General features: G+C 39.7%; 1 protein-coding gene across 1 annotated transcript in view; it reads left to right on the top strand.

Moving 5' to 3' along the window:
* The first annotated feature begins 498 nt into the window (after window positions 1-498).
* The window catches only part of RNF13 (ring finger protein 13), a 156571-nt gene continuing 147139 nt past the window's right edge, over window positions 499-9930 (top strand). The window contains exon 1 of the mRNA XM_019661331.1: window positions 499-1123. The gene's annotated coding sequence lies outside the window, so the exon portion shown is untranslated. The remainder of the gene's footprint in view (window positions 1124-9930) is intronic.

Genomic DNA, 9930 nt, shown 5'->3' with positions numbered 1-9930 from the left:
AGACCCCAAATTTTTCGAAAAAGGGTGCGTCTTATACATGGGGAAATATGGTAGGTCTCCTAGCATTCTAATTCAGGACTCTGCTTTCTTTGCATTCAAGTCCACTGCCTCTTAAAGTGGCTAGCAGTGGATGGTCCAATCCCAGCAATTTAAATTTCAAAGTAGCTTGGTTTAAGATTGGAACACCCGGGCGGGCCAGGGAAGGCTTATCAGAAGGGCAGTAGGGGGAATAGATTTTTTGGTTCCTCAAAGGTAGGCAAAGTTTTAAAAGGCTGTCCTAGGGCTTAATACAAGGTTTAGCTTTTGCTGAGTCTCCTGATGGCCAGTGTCAGGCCCACAGTGCTGACATCAGCACGGCTCCCAGTCAGGAGTGGGAAGACTAGGGTTCAGCCCTCTGGCTGCTCGTACCTCTAACAACACGACCCTGACTCTAAGTCGTTGACCTCGGTCCCATCCATCCAGATCTCAGCCAGGATACCCTGAAAAGGCAGTAAGGCCTCGTCCTCGCCTCTTCAGCAGGTCGGGTGAGTGTGGTGCAGGGAGATACGCGCTGGTACCAAAGTCAGGCCCGCCCAGGGGCATCCGGCCAGCTGGGTCTCGGTCTGCTATGGCCCAACAGCCAGAGCCGACCAGGCCGGACGGTCCTGGCAGATCGGTCTGGTCTCCAGACCCCACGGCCTCCACTCCTGGGGGCACATGGCGCTCACAGCCAATACCCTCGGTCAACCTGTTTCTCCCCTGCCAAAAGCAGATCCTTCGGCTGCGCTCCAGAAGTCTGCCCCACCCTGCCCTTCCCTCCAGAGAAGACCGGTCACGCGGCCAAGTACGCGACTCTGCAAGCTGGGCATTTCTCCGAGCCCAGCGGCAGCAGGCAGAGACACCCGGCGTGACAGTGGGAAGGAACCTTAGCAAGCAGCTCTGTAGCCCAATGGCTTTTTTCTGCCTTCGGGTGCGGACCAATGAGGCGCGTGGGGCGGGACTTCCGCTTCATTTCGGTGTTGTCGGGGCTCTGACTCCGGGTTGTGGGGGTTGGTGCGGATCTTCAGTCATGGATTCACGATAGGGACTTCTCCCGCAGCGACGCAGCCGGCGATCCGGTTTATGTTGCGGGTCAGGCTTCCAGGTAAGAACCTCTCCGACTCTCAGCGGCCGGGCGGCGGATTGTCTCCGCGGGGCCTGGCCAGGAGAACACACCCCCTCGCCGGCCCTGGAGCTCCGAGGCGGCCCCGCCGCTTAAGGTCTTCTTGCTACTCCTCCCCAGGCTGGGCGCGGAGGAAATTAGGCTTTTCTCAAAAGGTAAAAAAGAAAATAAAAAGCTCTGCTCTGGGAAGGTCGAGTCCCCCCATGTCCCCATCCCGTGACTTTGTACGTATCTAAAGTTGTTGGTTTATCCGTTTGGCTTCTCACATTCCCCTGCTGAGGTGGCAGGAACCTAGGAAGATGTTTGAACGGTCTTCTCTTGGTCAAGTACTTGCCGCAAAGTCCCGGGGCGAAATTGCTTGACTTTAGTTGCGGGGACTCTTCAATCTTTGAAAAAAAGAGGGCTGTCACCTCCTTTCTTTCTAGCCTTTCCACCCCCTCCTCTGCCCTCTCCCCCGCCCCACTGGGAGCTCAGATTGAAGGTGGGACGTGACTCTGCTAGGGTCAGCAGTTGGATCAAACGCTTCTTGAGTTGACCCGCACTGATGAACTCTACCAGGGAGGGAGTGGGCAGACCCTGAAGGCCAGCGATTCCAGAGGCAGTCAAGCAACTTTAGAGAGTGTTCTCTGCCAGCTTTTGGTAAATTTCTCTATTTTGTCCTGGTTTGGCAACAGTAAATTTCCGAAACTATCCTTTCATTCTTGGTTTCAGCCCCGTAGGCAGCCTCTCAGGTCCTCAGTTGTTGCTCCAAACCTGCCCGACTGTTAGTGACGCTGAGGTAACAGTGAAAACGAATGCATTTCTTTCAACAATGATCTGTTGTTCTCCAAGGAGAACATCTGCAGTTTTTGATAACAATATAAATAAGATGGTGTGCTGCCAAAGAGTTCTAGGAGAGAAACGGATCGATTCGACATTTAAGGAAGGCCTTTGAAGGTTTTAATCTATTTCAGGACAATTTTTAATGGATCAAGGAGATCAACTCCACTTTAGAATAACAAAACTGGACTGTGCTAGCAATAAAGAGAACTTGAAACAGGAGGTAAGTGTAGTGCAGTGCTGTAGTGCAGGGCCATGGGAATGTATTAATGGATTTTGGAATCAATTTAGTGAATTGACATTAACATTAGAAAGAAAAAATATCAGAGTACATCCTATGGAGTAAGAGTAAATATTTATGTTATTAGGCTTTTGTTTCAGTTTTATATAAAAAAAGTGAGTGTGAAGAGGAAGATGTAAATGTATACCTTTTATTGTGGATTATGGCAAAACACTGGATCCCAAATTTGGGGGTCAGGCTGGGTGCAGCCTTCAGCTCTGCCACTTACTAATTCTGTGATATCTGTAAATAAGGGAAGAATTGTGGGAATTAATAGAAATTAAATATGTTTTTTACATAGTTAAGCTTCAATTTTTAAAAACAATGAATATATAGAAACCCACTTATTTCTGTTTCAGGAATGACAACTGTTTTGTTAATATATTATTTTACCTCTGCCTTTATTTGAAGCCAGCCAGCTTGATGTCTCCATGTGTTATAATAAATTATATGGACAGAATCTTGGTTTGTGAGGTTTAATACCTGAAGGGTTTGGAGTAAATTCTCATCTATCTTTGTTTAAAACTCATTTCCCTCAAGGGTTGTGGAGGGGCCTAAACTGTTAGTTACTAGCATCCAGCACCCTTCCTTTGGTATTTTTCTGCATTCCAAAATGATATAGATTTATCAGAAGTTTTTTAGGCACAAATTTTAGCAAAGTAAGGGCAGGACTAAGGGTATGATAGATGTATGTCTTTGCGTTAAATTGGATAGGAAGACATGTTTTATAGTTCTTGCCATAGGGATAGACTAAATGAAATGGGTTGGTCAAATATCGTGGTATACTTTATGTTGGTCTGACCTAAAAATAGTTGGTGTTTTAATAAAAAAGTATGATTTTGGATGTTTTAAAATCTGGGAATTAATAATGTTTAGTAGGAGGCAAAATGAGTTTGAATCAAAATAGTGTTTTGCACCATCCGACATGTTACTACCATATGGCATTGCATATGGTAGTTTTACATGACAGAAAAGGGAAGAAAGTTGGTAAGCAGTGTTTTCTCAAAAGAGGAAACAGAATTAATAGGCAAGTGAATTTCTTTTAATAAAGCATGGTGCTTAATCATTGTTTAAAAATTCATATATTCTGCAAATATTTATTGAGCATATATAAAGTACAGTATTAAGCTTTTACATTACACAAAAGTTGATTAGGGAACAATGAGAACATAATTGGTATTATCAGAGTTTACATATCATAGCATATAAATAGCAACGACAGTAATAATAGCTAACATTGATTGTTTACTATGGGCCAAATACAATTCTAAGCACCTTCTGTTATCTCACATAATTCTCACATTATCAATGTGGTAGATAGTACCATTATCCTCTTTTAATAGCTGGGGGACGAAGGCATCACAAATAGTAACTTGCTGAGTTCACACAGGTTGTTAAGGGAGTAACTGGAATTTACACCTAGGCATTCTGACTTATGAAGCCTTCTGTCTTGTGTCATGTTTTATTAAAAAATGCAGAATCCTATGGAGTTATTTTGAATTCTTGACTTGCGAGTTTGAATGATCATGCGTATGTTCCTTTGGCCCTCAGTTTCCTCAACTCATTCCTCAGAAATATAATATTAATCCATTCTGTTTTTGTAGGGATTAGGATAATTTATAAAGTACTAGACAGATTATGTGTTCAATAAATAAATATATGCCTCAGCTGTTTTCTTTTCATTGAGGATGTGGCCATTCGAAATATTGTTAGCAGTTAGAGGAGGATGGGAGAATAAAGGTAGTTCCACATAAGAACCCAGGTAGAGAGGTAGGAAAGCAGAGAACATTTGCCAAGGTTGTATGTTTAAGGAACAGGCTGGTAAGGATACATGGATACAGATTATGGAGATCCTAAAATGCCAGATAAGGATTTTGTACATGATTCTTAGTTGAAAAGAACCCCTCTTTATGGATATGGACTGAAACAGAAGTCCAGTGAAGGAGTGGAAGCCCGGAGGTAGGAATATCATGGAATTTAATTACAGTAGTTCAGGCAAGAAGGATAATGGCAGGATTGTAGTGAAGGGTATAGATCTGAGAAATGTTGACATTGACATTGGCAATGGGCTTCAGACATATTTTTGGGGAGGATAATGATGCTGTTAAAAACAAGGATATTATAATGAAGAACAGGGTTTGGTGGAAGGGGATTTAGGAGGAGAATTTATGATAGGAATTTTAGTTTTGGAGCTGAGGAGTTGTTCAGATGTTTGGAAATGTGAAATGGGAACTGGGAGTTTTGTGTATTCCATAAAAAGGGAAGAGACAGATTGGTCACATTTTGAGGAAATGGTCTAAAGCAGTTACCTCCTGTAGGTCAGAGTTTCACAGGAGTGATATGATTCCTGAAGGTCCTCAGAAATGCAAATTTCTCATTTGACAGCAATGTACCTACCATTTTCCCCTGTGACATAGTTTGTATCCTGGGAGATCAGGAGGAAACGTATGTAGTGGGAATGAAAAATTTTGGAAACCTAGTAAGGCTCCCATTTATAATTTCAAAAGAAGACCAATAAATTGGAGGTTCACTAAGAACTTAAAAAGGTGATGTGATTTTTATATAGTGGCAGGCATTTATACACACAGTTGAATTTTGAATTGTTGTAACATCTCCAGATTTGTTATTTTTGTCATCCCCTTTGTTACCCTCAATTGATTAATAGCAAAATCTTTAAAAATCAGAGAGGCTTTGTGCTTGTTATGGGGCAGCAACGAAGAGGGAACCTTGAGTGATTGTATTCTACTTATAGTTAAGACTGGGAGAAGAATCTAAAAGGATAAGAGGAAATGGTATGATGGGGAGAGCAGAGATTCTGTGAATGAATTCCGGTGCCACCCATTCTCTGGCTTCAGTTTCCTCATTCTGTAAAATGACGATGGTCATACCAATTCTGATCTGTTGTACTAAAGAAAGAAAAACATCTGGAGACCCTTTACACTTGAAGAACAACTCAGATCTAAGTAGTAGAAGGGCCTGTAGGTTTCCTCTCTTGGCAGATTTTCTAGGGTTTGGTGCATTTGGGTGGGGCATGATGTTAAATCATATAATTTATCCATCTCTGAATTATTTTTAGTTCTTTGTAATGCAATGGCTAGAGTAACTGGCCAATCAAATAAAAAAATTGAATATTAGGCCACAAGCAATAGGACAAGGAAAGGTTTATATATTGTTACACCATTGTTGGAAATAATTACTCGGATCCTACTACTTATGGGTTTTTCTATAGCATTCATTCACTCAACAAATATTTATTAAGTACCCTTTGTGTCAGGAACTGTTCTAGGCACTCAGAGTACATCAGAGAGATGTATCCTTGACTTCATAGAGCTTATCTTCTAGTGGGAGAAATAAAATATTTTTAATAATGGAAAGTGATCAGATTTTTCTTGTACTATGTATTTATAAAATCACAACATTAAACAGATACTAATAATAAGAGTACTTTACCAGATTGTACCAAACTTCGTAGAGCACTTTGAAGGAAGGGACTATACCATTCTTACTCATGTGTGTCTCCCCATTTCCCTTTCTTCCTAATGGAATGACTTTGATGTATTTAATACTCAGCAAATATAGGTACTCATTAAAAGTTTATGATGGGGAGAAGGAGGTTGTGTTAAGGTGGAGGCCAGATCTAAAAGACATCAGTTTAATGTAGCAAGTATTAAGGACCCACCTACTCACTAGATTGAAGGTAGGGAAAAAGAAAAGGCTGCTATGAATTGCATTGCCTGGCTTGCGTATGAGGTTGAAATGGAAATAAGGTTATATTGTAGCTGAAAGCATCAACATTGAGGAAATCTGGGTATTACCCAACATGCCCACTAATTAGCTGGGTGACTTTGCATAATTAACTTGAGCTCTCACTTCACTTCCTCATTTGTAGAAAGAGGTAGTTGGAATTTTCCAGTTTAAAAAGTCTGCTTTTAAGACTTTACAAAACATCTATTGCAGTAATGTTTCACTTTACTAATATAGATAAAATAAAGCTGATCATGAGCTTCCATTGAATAATAATCAGATTAAATTTATACTCTTAATGAACTAGATGTTTAAAAAAATGCCTACAAAATTAATGTTATGTGTTTGATGTTATTTACTAATAAGACTGCATTGTACTTTTAGAAAAATAAAGCAAAGTATAGCCTAATATGTAGTTTCCCCTTTTGTCATTATTAGGAGAAATAAACCATAGTACTTTATACCCTAATAATGGATCTTAATAGTTATTCATACTCTCATACTTTAATTTTACAACAGTCTTTGATTATTGTACTAGGTGCTGGAATATATCAGATTGAAAGGTATAGTCCCTAATTTCAAGGGGCTTAAAAGTTAACGGGAGTGATGAACAATTTAAATTAGTTTTGTTGTATTGTGGTGGCACAGAGAAGGCACATGATGAGAGTCTAGGAGAAGAAAGCGTTCGTATGGTTAGAGAAGAAAGACTGAGAAGGAATGGCAAGAGGTAAAGCTGCAGTCATGGGCAGAGCCAATGTGGGGGGAACTTTCTGTGCTATGTCACAAGTTAGTTTTGAACTTTATTCTGAAAGTCATTTAATCTGTTAAGGAATTTTATGCAGGAAGTAACATGTGCAGGCATTTTTATATTTATTTTTACTCGTATATTCCTCTTTAATCTAATTCCAAAATATTTTTATCACTCCAAAATAACACCCTGTACCCATTAAGCAATACTCCCCATTCCCTACAGCCTCTGGCAACCACCTGTCTGCTTTCTGTTTCATATGGATTTCCTGGATATCTCATTTATCCTGCAAACCTTATATACATGGAGTCAAACAACACGTGACCTTTTGTATCTGCTTCTTTCACTTAGCATACTGTTTTTGAGGTTCTTCCATGTGTTGCAAGCTATATTGTTGTATGTATCAGTACTTCTTTCCTTTTTACTGTTGTCATTTTTGTTGTATCGTATACACCGCACTTTATCCACTTGTCTGTTGGTAGACATTTGATTTTTTTCCACTCTTTGGCTCATGTGAATGTTGTTGCTGTGATTCATGTACAAGGATTTGTTTGCATGCCTGATTTTCATTTCTTCTGGATATATACCAGGAGTATAATTGCTGGATCATATGGTAATCCTATGTTTAGCATTTTTTTTTTTAAGATTTTATTGGGGAATTGGGGGAGGGGAACAGTGTTGGAGAGAATTGGGGAAGGGGACCAGCCAAGTTGTTGTTCTTTAATCTTTCTTGTGGAGGGCGCCATTTGCCACCTGGTGACTGTCGACAGCTTGTGGCCTCTAAGCTCAAGGTGCTGTGTTCAATCTTAGTTGCGTATGGGCGTAGCCACCATCCCATGCGGGAGTCGAACCAGTAGCCTTGTTGTTAAGAGCACACACTCTATCCACTGAGCCATCCGGGCGGCAGCTCAGCTCAAGGTGCTGAATTCAGTCTTAGTTGCGGGTGGGCATAGCCACCATCCCATGTGGGAGTCAAACCCCGCAGCCTTGTTAAGAGCACATGCTCTATCCACTGAGCCATCTGGGCGGCAGTTCAGCTCAAGGTGCCAAGTTCATCGAACTGGCAATCTTGTTACGTCAGCTGAGCCCTCCTGCCACCTGTTGACAGCTCAGCAACAGCTCAGCTTGGGCGCAGCGTCACTGGCCCATGTGGGAATCGAACCGGCGGCCCTGTTGCTCAGAGCTCCTGCTCTTAAGCCACTCTTAACCAACCGAGCCACTTGGCCAGCCCTATGTTTAGCTTTTTGAGGACTTGCAAAACTGCTTTCCACAGTGATTGAACCATTTTACAGTCTCACTGGCAATGTACGAGGGTTCCAATTTCTCTACATTGTTGTCACCAACACAGTTCTATTTTTTTTAAAATTAACATTGTTGCCATCATTATGAGTATGAAGTGGTATCTCACTGTGGTTTTGTTTTGGCATTTCACTAACGATGATGAGCACATGAGCATTCATGTGCTTGTTGGTCATTTGAGTAAATGACCAACTTTGGAGAAATGTCTATTCAAGTTCTTTGCCCATTTTTAAATTGGATTGTTTGCCTTTTGGGGTTGTAAGTGTTTTTATATATCCTGGATACTAGACCTATATCAGATATATGACTTGCAAATATTTTCTCCCATTCTGTGGGTTGTCATTTCATTTTCTTATTTTTGTTTCTCATGCTGTGGTGTCACATGTCTAAGAATTCATTGCTGAATCCATAGTCATGAAGATTTACCCCTATGTTTTCTTCTAACCCCTTATCTGATGTCATTGGTGAATATCTTCTTCCATTTAGTAGGTTTGTTTTGTTGATGATTCCCTTTGCTGTGCAAAAACTTCTTAGTTTGATGTAGTCCCATTTATTTTTTTCTTTTGTTGCCCTTGCCCAAGGAGACATATCCAAAAAGATATTGCTAAAACTGATGTCAAAGAGTTTACTGCTTATAGCCGCTTTCTTCTAGGACTTTTATGGTTTCAGATCTTACAGTTAAGTTTTTAATCTATTTTGAGTTTTTTTTCTATATGGCATGAAAAGTGGCCCAATTTCATTTTTTGCATGTGTCTGTTTAGTTTTACCAACACCACTTATTGAAGAGACTGTCTATCCCATTGTATATCCTTGTCTCCTTTGTCATAGGTTAATTGACTACATAAGTGAGGATTTATTTTTGGCCTCTCTAATTTATTCCATTGATCTATATATATATATATCTGTTTTTATGCCAGTACCATACTTTTTTGATTATTGTAGCTTTGTAATAAAATTTTAAATCTGGGAGCATGATACCTGCCACTTTGTTCTTTCTCAAGGTTTGTTTGACTATTTGAGGTCTTTTGTGGTTCCATGTAAATTTTAAGATTAGTTGTTCTAGTTCTGAGAATAATGCCATTGTTATTTTAATAGGAATTACATTGAATCTGTATATTGCTTTAGGTAGTAAAGACATTTTCACTCCATGAAAATGGTGTATTTTTCCATTTATTTGTATCCTCTTCAATTTCTTTTTTTAGTGTCTTATAATACGTTTTCAGAGTACAGTCTTTCACCATTTGGTTAAATTTTTCCTAGGTGTTTTATGCTTTTTGATGCAATTGAAAATGGAATTGTTCTCTTAATTTCTCCTTTTGATTATCCATTATTGATGTATAGAAACACCAATTTTTGTGTCCTGCAACTTTACTGAATTCATTTATTAGGTATAATAGTTTTTGGTGGAGTCTTTAGGGTTTTCTTTGCATAGTATCATGTCTACAAATAATGAAAGTTTTACTTCTTCCTTTCTGATTGGAATCTCTTTTATTTCTTTTTCTTGCCTATGGCGAGAACTTACAGTACTCTGTTGAACTGAAGTGGGCATCCTTGTCTTGTTCCTGATCTCAGGAGGAAAGGCTTTCAGTTTTTCACTACTGAGTATTACATTAGCTGTGGGTTTGTCACATACAGCTTTTATTATGTTGAGGTGTGTTTCTTCTATACCCATTTTGTTGAGAGTATCATAAAAGAATGTTGAATTTTGTCAAATGCTTTTTCTGCATATATTGAGATGACTATGGTTTTTATCCTTTATTTTGTTAATGTGATATGTCGTGTTGATTTTATGGATGTTGAAGTATCCTTGCAATCCTAGGATAAATCACACTTGGTCTTGGTGTATAATTCTTTAAACATGTTATTGAATCCAATTTGTTAATATTTTGTTGAGAATTT

This window comes from Hipposideros armiger, unplaced genomic scaffold, assembly GCF_001890085.2.
Source record: "Hipposideros armiger isolate ML-2016 unplaced genomic scaffold, ASM189008v1 scaffold_344, whole genome shotgun sequence".
Taxonomy (NCBI): domain Eukaryota; kingdom Metazoa; phylum Chordata; class Mammalia; order Chiroptera; family Hipposideridae; genus Hipposideros; species Hipposideros armiger.
The sequence above is the reverse complement of the archived record's forward strand: the minus strand, read 5'-3'. Positions and strand labels throughout refer to the sequence as shown.